This window comes from Myzus persicae, unplaced genomic scaffold (genome assembly GCF_001856785.1).
Source record: "Myzus persicae strain clone G006 unplaced genomic scaffold, MPER_G0061.0, whole genome shotgun sequence".
NCBI classification, from domain to species: domain Eukaryota; kingdom Metazoa; phylum Arthropoda; class Insecta; order Hemiptera; family Aphididae; genus Myzus; species Myzus persicae.
This window is the reverse complement of record NW_019101761.1, coordinates 113,969-124,439: the sequence shown is the minus strand read 5'-3', so window position 1 is coordinate 124,439 and position 10,471 is coordinate 113,969. Positions and strand designations below refer to the sequence as shown.

The window sequence follows — 10,471 nt, the reverse complement described above, 5'->3', positions numbered from 1 at the left end:
TTATAAATAATTTAAATTAAAAAATAAAATAATGTTTTTAATTAAATTGTGTTAATATAGCTACCGTTGTTGGTGGGCTTATATAGAAAGAATGACTGGTGTGATAAAATAAAAGTTAGGAGAGCTTAGCCCCCCTCCTAGTTAAGCCTATGGTAATATTACTAAAATAGTAAAATAAATTACTCAATAATATCATTAAAATATACTTAGTAATATCTAGACTGACAGACCATTTTTGCTCAGAATCGTTTTTATATTATTTTTTTATTATTTTATATCATTGAAATCAAATTTAACACATTCATTACGACATCCACACGACACCTAATGCACAACAGAGGCGTAGATCGGAACTATAACTTGCACTCCTTTTTGTACTTTAAATAATTTAGTAGATAATTTTTTGAAAATATGATGTAGGTAACATATTCAAAATTTAATGAAATAGTTTCTCAGTTATTAAATTGCTTATACTTAAGATAATAAATGGTCTTACAAAAATGTAAAATAGTTATAATATTAGATCTAGTATTTATTATTTATACTATATTATACTCTTATACTATTTTCACAAACTAGGAATGTTTATGGATATTCATACCTATTAGCTAATAAAATATTCAAATCATAATAGTCGCCATATGAAAGGCACATAATACTATGGATTTATTGTCCTATATACACAAATAAATTAATCAAAAACTACTAGTTCAAATTTTTATTTATTTCCGTCAACATTTTCAGAAAAGTTATCAATTAAATAATTTACAGTAAAAACAGAGATTCTTGTTTGAAATACAGAAGTTGTATCTGTTTCTTCTTAAAAAGCACAATACATCTCTGAAGTTTGAAAATATTGTCTTATAGACTATAGTAGGTAGGTACTAATGACTATTTAAAAATTCCAAAACTCAATTTTGAATTACCTACTGAATATTAAAGCAAAAAAGGGTTATGCATGCATGATAAATCAATCTGTACATGGAACTCAAATAAAAAATGGTTAACTAATGCAAATACATATGTACTCAAAAGTTAAAATAGTCAAATTTTTTGTTCCTGTATCACTATATAAATTTATATTTGTAACTTTCATAGACGATAAAAATAATTTTGTAATTTTCTTAAAATTTGTGAGGGACGGTACTACAGCTCTCCAGCACCTCTTAGCTATGGCACTGATCTGTGTCGTGTTCGATATTTTAACGGTTAAGGAAACAAAAACGTATTGAGTACCTATTGAGTATTGACATACAACGCTCGAGGGATATCGTGTTTAACCATGCTATTATATACTTGCATAACGAATGTTTACTTACTTACATTTTTCCGGTGATCTTCTCGATATTCATAAATTGGATAAATTCTAAAATTGATCTACCCATCGTAACATAACTGTTATAAATTTGATATCCAATGAAACTAAAATTATTTAAATAAGTTAACGCCCGTATTATAATTCATTATAAATAATAAATTAAATCGTTATTCAACTAACACTACACATGGTTTGGTCAACTTGTAGACTCTAATGTTATGATTTACTAATATATGCCATTATAGAAGTATAATATTAATAAGCCATTATTATTATGCAATTATTATATTAAATGTTTTTTTTTAATTAGATATATATGTACAGTTTATACCTAGTATAATTTTATATTATAGGCGATAATTGATTAAGTACCTACCTACCTACCTACCTACCTACTTATAAGTTATAACTGAAAATAAAAAGGTTCACCTAAGAATTTTTGAAATACAGAGATAACATTTCATTTTAGTAAAAATAGATCTAATTAATATATTTTAATAGCACGTATGTACCTGTCAGATATATAATATATTCATACACTAGGTATTAATAAAATAAAATTAGTAGGTTGAGCAAAAGAAATTTTTAATTTAAGAATGGGGGGAGAGCTACAGGTAGTTGTGGAGTTGTATCTCGTCATTGAGTAAGAATACTGTAATCAGTGTAATCGATGTGTTAAATTTAAATTCTATGATGAATCATTGCATAGGTACGAAAAACGATTCCTAGCGGAGACGGTCTTTCAGCCTATAATACCACTATTTAATAGAAGGTATATTAGATTAGGTATCATATTATCATATATTTATATTGCTATTGACATTATAGTAACAGCTAATATTAGTATTTAGTAATAAGGAATAAATAGACAAAAATAACTATAAATATGCAATAGCCAATAGTTAAAAATATATTCATCTAAATATTTTTTTTAATGTCATTGCACATGTGCAAATACTAAAATATAATAATACCTAGTAAAAATGTCAAGTATTCAAAAATATTTTTAAATCCCGACAAAATAACTAAAATTGTTATTCTTTACTTACACATGTATCCATTTCCGTCAACATTTGAAATACAAATGTCTATAAAAATAATTGTGCTTGCATATATACTACAATAGATTTGGGTTTTAGTATAAGAACTACTATTATGAAAAACCTTATATTACATTTTTAAGCCTGAGCCATAAATTTATTGAACAATTATTGTACACTAGACACGGCGCACTTGTAGCCGACGTTGATATCTATAGTAGTTAGATATCTCTTAATTTTAATATGAAACTAATATCTTTTAAAAAATATGTCTTTCTTAAACGATTTTTTCGATGAGAATAATGTAACATATTATTAGGTATTGTTGTGTTATGATGGCCGATTGTGCCCACTAACATAGTGCTATACATCTATAGTCAAAATATTTTGTTTGGATCAGTACAGGTATAATTGTATAAAATATTAAAATGTATTCATTATATTATATTATAATTGTATCAATTAAATAAACAATTAGATTAAAAGGGGGCGAAATCAAAATCGAGGGTACCTACCTAAGTAAAAGAGCAATAAAAATACATAAATAACTAAAAGAAGATGCTAATAATTAATAATCTTAAACAAATTAAATTAAATTTTCAGCTTGTATTTATGAAACAAGGCAATAATTATGTATTATAATTTATTAGGTAGTTATATGAAAATGTAAGTATTTAACACCATAATAAATCATTATAATTTTAAAACAAATAGAATCAAAACTATTTCAGAATAATTGCATGGTCAGTGAAATTACAAAAAAATAAAAATATTGAATCAGTTATAGAAACAAGTGAACATTCTGATAAAATGATTAATGAAATCAAGAATAATATAAGTGGTTTATATTTTATAGCCTTGTAGATAATTTTAAAGTGAATAAAAATGATTTATAGTATCTCTATGGGTAAATGGTAAGTTATTAATATAATAATAATAATTAATAATGATGTACAAGAAAACAGTTTTACCTACCTGTCTACCTAGTAGTATAGTAGTACTTATAAATTATTGTGATCCAGTGATTGTATAATATTACCAGTATAGGAACATCATGGCCGATTCATGGGTCACCTGCTATCTACAATAATAATTTTGGTTTAATATAATAGTTTATCTTATATTTTCTAATTATTGAATATAATATGTAGATAATATTATTATCATTTATCATTGCAACAAATCTATATTTATATACCCGCATACCCTTAAATTATAAAAGTACCTATATAATTACATACTCACCAATACATACTTAAGGTAAGTCGTAAGTTGTAGTTTGTATATTCGTAGGTACTTACTACTTAATACTTGGTGTCCGAGTGGCCGTGTTGGTGTTCGAATGTCTGTTCCCATGTCGTACTTAGTGTCATTTTTTTTTATACCTACTTTTTTTTGTTTGTAGGAATTTTTCAATTTTTCTTTTAAAATGACAAACACCATACACTATTCATAATACAGAAAGAAGAAAAATAATTTTTGACGATATTAAATTATTAGACCAATAAGTGTGAAATTTCTTTAAGAAATTAACTAATTACTACTGTCGAATAAAAATGAACAAAAATGCTCAAAAATGTATTTACACGACTATAAATCATCAAAACTATTTAGTTCATCCGGTTTCGCTGGTGAATTTACAGACTATTGAACCATAATTGTAAGTTATGACGATTTACAGAAAAAAAAAATTGTGGTATAAGATTATGCAAGGCATCTTATTATGTGGAACTTATTATCTGGACAACTTCGGAAGTTGTGGCGTTCTATTCATCCTAACAATGAAACTATACGAGGAGATTATCTTCAAGAGTTCAAGACCTAAGCCTTAAAGAAACTTTTGATGTATCAATAGAATACTATTTACGACGAGTTTCAAAATGGAACAAGTGAAGCTAGTAAATCATTATAATATATTTCTTTGATCACTATTTATTGTTCTGTAGTATCAGTGTATCACTATGTCCTAATATTAGGTTTACCTATACCAATAGGCAATAATATGTAAAGAGTACCTATGTACTGTCTGCGAAGTAGTGTCGTAGTAGTGTAGCACTATCATGATTCATAATATAATAATGTTTAATAATTTTTGATATCGTGACGATCCAATATCCATGACTCTTCCGCTCGTATCACTCATGAGTAGTACTATTTATTAATATTATGAAAATTAAAATATTAAACTACACTCCCGACAGCACCAAAACAATATCTAATAACTATAGGTACCTTCATCGTATTTGTGTATTATTATTTGAATAGGAATCCACCTACTTGTTCTATGTCATCTACAGCAATTGGCCGCCGTCCACCCTGTATAAACTGTGGTTAGTATGGTTAGTACCTTAGTGGTTAGTTATCATTAGGGCTCGGGACTTATAGAAGCTAAAAAAGAAAAAATATGAGTGTAAAAATGGACGAAAAAATTGTAAAATATGCACGAAAAAATGACAAATATTGAAATATGCAACAAAATGTAATAACAATTCCATATTCCAAAAAAAAAATTGTTTTGTGTTGTTATTCATTTTCACTAAAAGAAATGTAAAATATGGACAAATAAATTCATAGTATTTAAAATATGGAGGAAAACTATTCGCCAGCTTAACATTTTATTTAACTAAACAAAAAGTTTAAAAGATATATTCGAAAAGATAGTAGGTAGTAGGTACCATCAGAATCAGAATGTGGATGAATATAACAAAAAATATCTACATTCAATGATATTGAGTTTTATATTCAATATTATTATTAAAACATACAACTTAAGAAAGAAAAAGAAAATTTTTTTAGAAAATATTAAATATGAATAATATACGTAAAAAAATCAAGAAATATGCACTCTTCCCCTAAAATTTACGAAATATGCAAAATAATATGCATTTTCCTAGAATATACAAAGACAAAGATACCAATTAATGTTTTTAAAAAAGACTTTCGAATTTTACATACCTATTTTATTTTTATTTATAGTTTATTATAAAAATATTTGTTTAATTTATTTGAAAAAAATGTAAACTTAAGGAAAAATTCAACAGGAAAGCAAAATAATGGATTATTTTCTTATTATTAATTATTTTTTTTAATTTGGAATTTCTAACCTTCGTGACATCTAGTAACAAAAAAATTTCGGGACATTGTAATCAAATAATATTATAACATTTATATATATTATAGTAAATATTATACAAACTACAAAGAGGTAGGTTGAAGTGTTGAACTAGAACAACTAGGTTCTCTAAATGTTGTCATTAACTATCTGTTAAATCTTAAATGTTAATAGGTACATTTACTATAAATTATAATATATTTTACACCTAATCTCGTGAGTCGTCAAACACAAGCATTGATAGGTATGTAATATTATAATACTAGCTCTTTGAGGGTAGCGAACATTCTGTAGTAATTATTCAAATGGTGTCCAAATTAATAATTATCATTTGGATTATTATAATAAAAAATAATATTAGAGATGAAGATAATATTATTATTTAATCTACATTGTGCCTCTAATCAGTAATTACCCGCGCATTCATACTATCGCTATGTGCCCGTGTGTGATAATACCTATTTCTTTTCATTTTCTTTTCAGCTTTTCACTTTCAGCTTTTCAGTTTTCACATTCGGCTTTCGTGTTATTTCGGTATTCGGCTAAGTGCGAAGACCGACCACCTGAGCCTCGAGTACGTTGCGTTTATTTGATTAATAAATCATGTCTACGTCTTCTTTTATGTGCAATATATGCAAAAAAGTTTTTGGTTACCATCGTAATTTAATAGCACCTGAAAAAATGTTATTAAATGTCTCAACAGTGAGTATTTTCAATTATTTATCGGTTATGCTTTATTGCGAAAGCATCTTGAAGAGTGCTACTAAATTGGTTTAAATTAAGAATGAATTTACTTTAAAACTCAAAATGTTAGGAATAATAGCATTTAAAATTTATTTTTTAAAATTATCAGTTTACATTATGGTAAGCCACTGCCTGAAATGTAAGTTCAAATGTCTACACCAGTAGTGTATCTAGGATTTTTCCATGGGGGGATATAAACATTTTAATTGACATGTTCAATATACGGATAATAAAATATATCATCATATACATCTTGTACTGTGTACAAATTTGGTCTCCAACGGGGGGTAAGACTACGATATCTCTCCTCCCTCTCTATAGATACACCACTGATCTACACAGTCTGAATTCTAGCCTTTGGTTTTAGTTTCCAATCAACTTCTAGATTGTGCTTTCTCTCTTGCGCAGTCTATTTATTAATACCTCCACGATTTTGGTATAGCTTTGTTTTGGACATTGGTAAGTATATTACTTTAATTATTAGAAGCTATATTAAACAATGAATCTTTTAAATAAAAGTTCCTTTTTCATAATATTAATCATGGTTGTTGCAAATTTTACATTATACTAATATGTAGGTATACTGAAAGCCATTATTTAATTAAGCTGTTGTTTAATTATCTACTTAGAATGTACATTGTCTAGGATACATAGACAGGTAATCATAGGGCTCCGTGTAGTCTAATTAATAAGCTAGGTAGTCAGGTAGATATATAATATGCGCTTACTTGTTTAATATTATAATACAATTTAAAAACGGGTATATTATATTTTTACCATAAATATGTATGTATGTTATTTAATTGATAAGTAGGTGAATGTATTAATACATGGTTTACAATTATTGAGAAAATATACTAGCAGAAAATCTATGAACGATAATTGATACTTAATAAAGTATTAATAATATAAGCATTAAGTATTACTTATTTTCAAATTGCTTGGTTACTAATGTGTAATGATATTAAGTTTCTTTTGGAAGATAATATGATTAAATAATTATTTAAAATATACATATTAAATTGAAAATTAACTATAGCTTTGATTATCCAAATCTTAAAATACTGAAATACAAAAAATTAAATCTTATAAACTAAAAACAATTAAAATTTTAAATTTTAAATAAAAGTGACTACTATATTTAATACTTAATTGCTAGATTGATTAATATGTAAATATTAATATGTCATTACTCATTAGTATTAACCTTCAGTAGGTAAATAATTTATTACTCCACTAATTATAGTCTAATATTATTTCGGGTGGTATAAGATAGATGGGAATTTATTTAGCTTCTTTTTATGGCATTAAAATAAATACAAATATGGAACATAATTTTTAAATTAGTTAAAAATCATATATTATTTATTTGTCTAATGATCAAAAAAATAAAACAAATGTAAAATTAAAAGTATTAATTACATTTTGTATTATTTTTTTGCTATACACAATAAAAATTATATTTAAAATAAATAAATGCTAAATAAGTTTATTATGTTTAATCAAGAAAAATTGTTATGCCGCTCGACAGACTAGGTAGTCTTAACCTGGTCTACCTATTGAAGGTTAAAGACGTGTAAATGTGCAATAATATATTTGTTTCAACTCCTGCTGCTGGAAGATCTTTAAAACTTCATACAGTGTTATTATCTGAAAATAAAATAAAATAAGTTACTAAGTTAAAGTGTTAGCATAAAACCTAATTATTCATTAAATATTTCCTTTATTGCAATTGACTTGTTTTTGTACAGATTTCAAGGAATAGAAACAGAGAAATTGAAAAAGAAAGTGTTTGGTCATATGTTTTAAAATCAACTGCGGTCGTATTAAAAATGAAAAAAGAACTTAATATCATCGTCATTGAAGTGGTTTCTTTAATAGTAAATCATGAGGGGTAAAGTTCATTACAAGCCAAGGAAGTAATAAGATAGGTTCAACATGCAAGTCTTCAATGGTAAATACTAAATATGATTGTACCTATACTTAAAAATAGATATTTAGATCTCTATAAACTAATAAAGTATTGTGTAACTATTTAGGTGTTGACAGAAGCTCATGGAATTAATGTTGATTATAGTATCACCTATTTAAGGCATGAGTCTAATATTTAGGTAGATGTTTCCACGCTGCTGAATACATGTAATTTCAGTTCCACTCAAAATGTGCATGTGGAAAAATCTACTGTTGTGATAGCTGTAAATGATACATGTTGTGTAAGAGCCCCAGTATTAAATGAAAATTCCCCAGTGTAAGTAATTTTATTGATTTTTATATATGCATTGTGTTTTAATAACATTTTATTATTTGAATGATAAATATTGACAAAATATTTTTAATTTAATTTTGGTTGCTACTAACGAGATTGATTGCGAGCAATTTCCAATATTGTCTGAAGAATTGTTTAAGTTAAATGTTTTTTGTTGCTAAATATATGTAATCTCAGTTCCACTCAAAATGTGCTTGTAAAAAATCTACTATTGTAGAAGCTTTTAAGGCTGTTGAAAGTGAACCATTTTTGAGAGGTTGGATTTAGGCAATATCCTATATCCTTCGTGAGTGATGTGTGGCTGAGCGTATAGTGACTGATTATTAGTGTGTGTGAGTTCTTCGAACTAGCTAAAGATAAACCATGGCTACGATTCTTAGAAATCCGTTATGTATGTATGCTCAATCACACATTGCCATATTTTGTGATCAAAAAAATTCAACACGTAAGTCCCAAAAAGCGATAGAAGAGTTCACCCTGCACTGTACCAAAAGCTTGATTTTAATTTCGGAAATATATTTGAAATTCTTATCTTCTTTTCTAGGCTATGCTGGAAATAGATTTTTGATTTGTTGTATTTAATAAGTTAACATCAAATTAATTTTCTTTTTTTTTTTCAAAATTCACTTTTACTTGAGTGTTTCTAAAAAAAAAAATACATTTCTTACAAAACACAGACAAGAAACGAAGAAATTCAAATATTTTTCAACATTAAAGTTATACTTCTAGAAGTAATTTTTTTTTCGTTTATTGAGTTTATTGCACAAAAAAAAAAAACTTTCAACAGCCTCAAATGATACATGTTGTAAAGTAGGGTAATTTAGATGCAAATTCACCAGTTCAAGTAATTTTATTTGTGTTTTAATTAATGACATTCTATTATTTGTATGAATCATTTAAATTGTGTAGTATCTGTGGTTTTGTAGTGTATTTCATTAAATACATTGTTATATAAGATTTTAACCATTATTGTTTTAATTTTACTCACTAACCTCTATGCTCACTGTAACATTAATAATTTGTATAAAAATATTATTGTTGTTCACATTTCAGGATTGTTGTTTGTGACATTTTTCCATGATTCAACTCTCAGTGAGCAAGTTTGAACTAGCAAGATCAGTCTGATTGACCAGATAGGTTATTTTAAATCTTGTTAAATCTATTATGTGAAAAAAATATGTATCTGAACATTGAAATGGTTAATATGTGTAAGATTACTATAGGTATTCTGAAAACTTGGGTAAAATACTTTTAAAAAGTATTTAGAATAAATATGCAAATAACATTACAAAATAGTATTTAGAATATGTTACCTATGTAAATATGTATTATTATTATTATGATTCAACTAAATAATATGATGTTAAAAAGTCAAAAATATAATTGTATTTAACTTATTTAAAGCTGGCAATACATAATGAATAATGATAAAATAAATTATGAATAATATTAATTATTACAGTATAGGTATATTATTAAATGTTAAGTGTTTGTTCGCAAGAGGATTTTTCACTATGACGATGCTTAAATTCATGTAGTTATTTACCATACAAGTAGTCTAGTGATTATTTTTTTTTTTATTGATCAATTATCTTTTCAACAACAAAGTTGATAAACAATTGGCGTGATGTGTGCTCACATTAAAAAAATATATTTATTGCAAAATAAGTTTTTATATATCTAATTTTTAAAAAAAATTATTACTTAAGTTTTCATTTCTGTTTGTGGTCCTAGGTTTTTGTTATTTTTATTGAAGCTGATAATTGCATTTATAAAAAATATTATTTTTTATAGGTACAGTATACCTGGTACATATGATTATCTATAACACCAAAACATTTATTACTAAAACACTGGGAAGCCGAGAAAAATATGTTTAATGTAGGTAACAGTTTAAATTAGAAAGCTTCTAAAACAATATTTTACTATTAATGCCAAGCGCAAACAGCAATGTCAGAATTTTAATAAAACCAAGAAGACTTAAACCAGGT

The 10,471-nt window shown here is 26.0% G+C and overlaps 1 long non-coding RNA gene across 1 annotated transcript; it reads left to right on the top strand.

Annotated features, from left to right (window-relative positions):
• Nucleotides 1–5,898: 5,898 nt before the first annotated feature.
• Nucleotides 5,899–9,795, top strand: LOC111030342. Its single transcript, XR_002604091.1, has 4 exons — nt 5,899–6,172; nt 7,966–8,168; nt 8,254–8,462; nt 9,534–9,795. It is a non-coding gene; the product is annotated as an uncharacterized LOC111030342 (long non-coding RNA).
• The last annotated feature ends 676 nt before the right edge of the window (nt 9,796–10,471 follow it).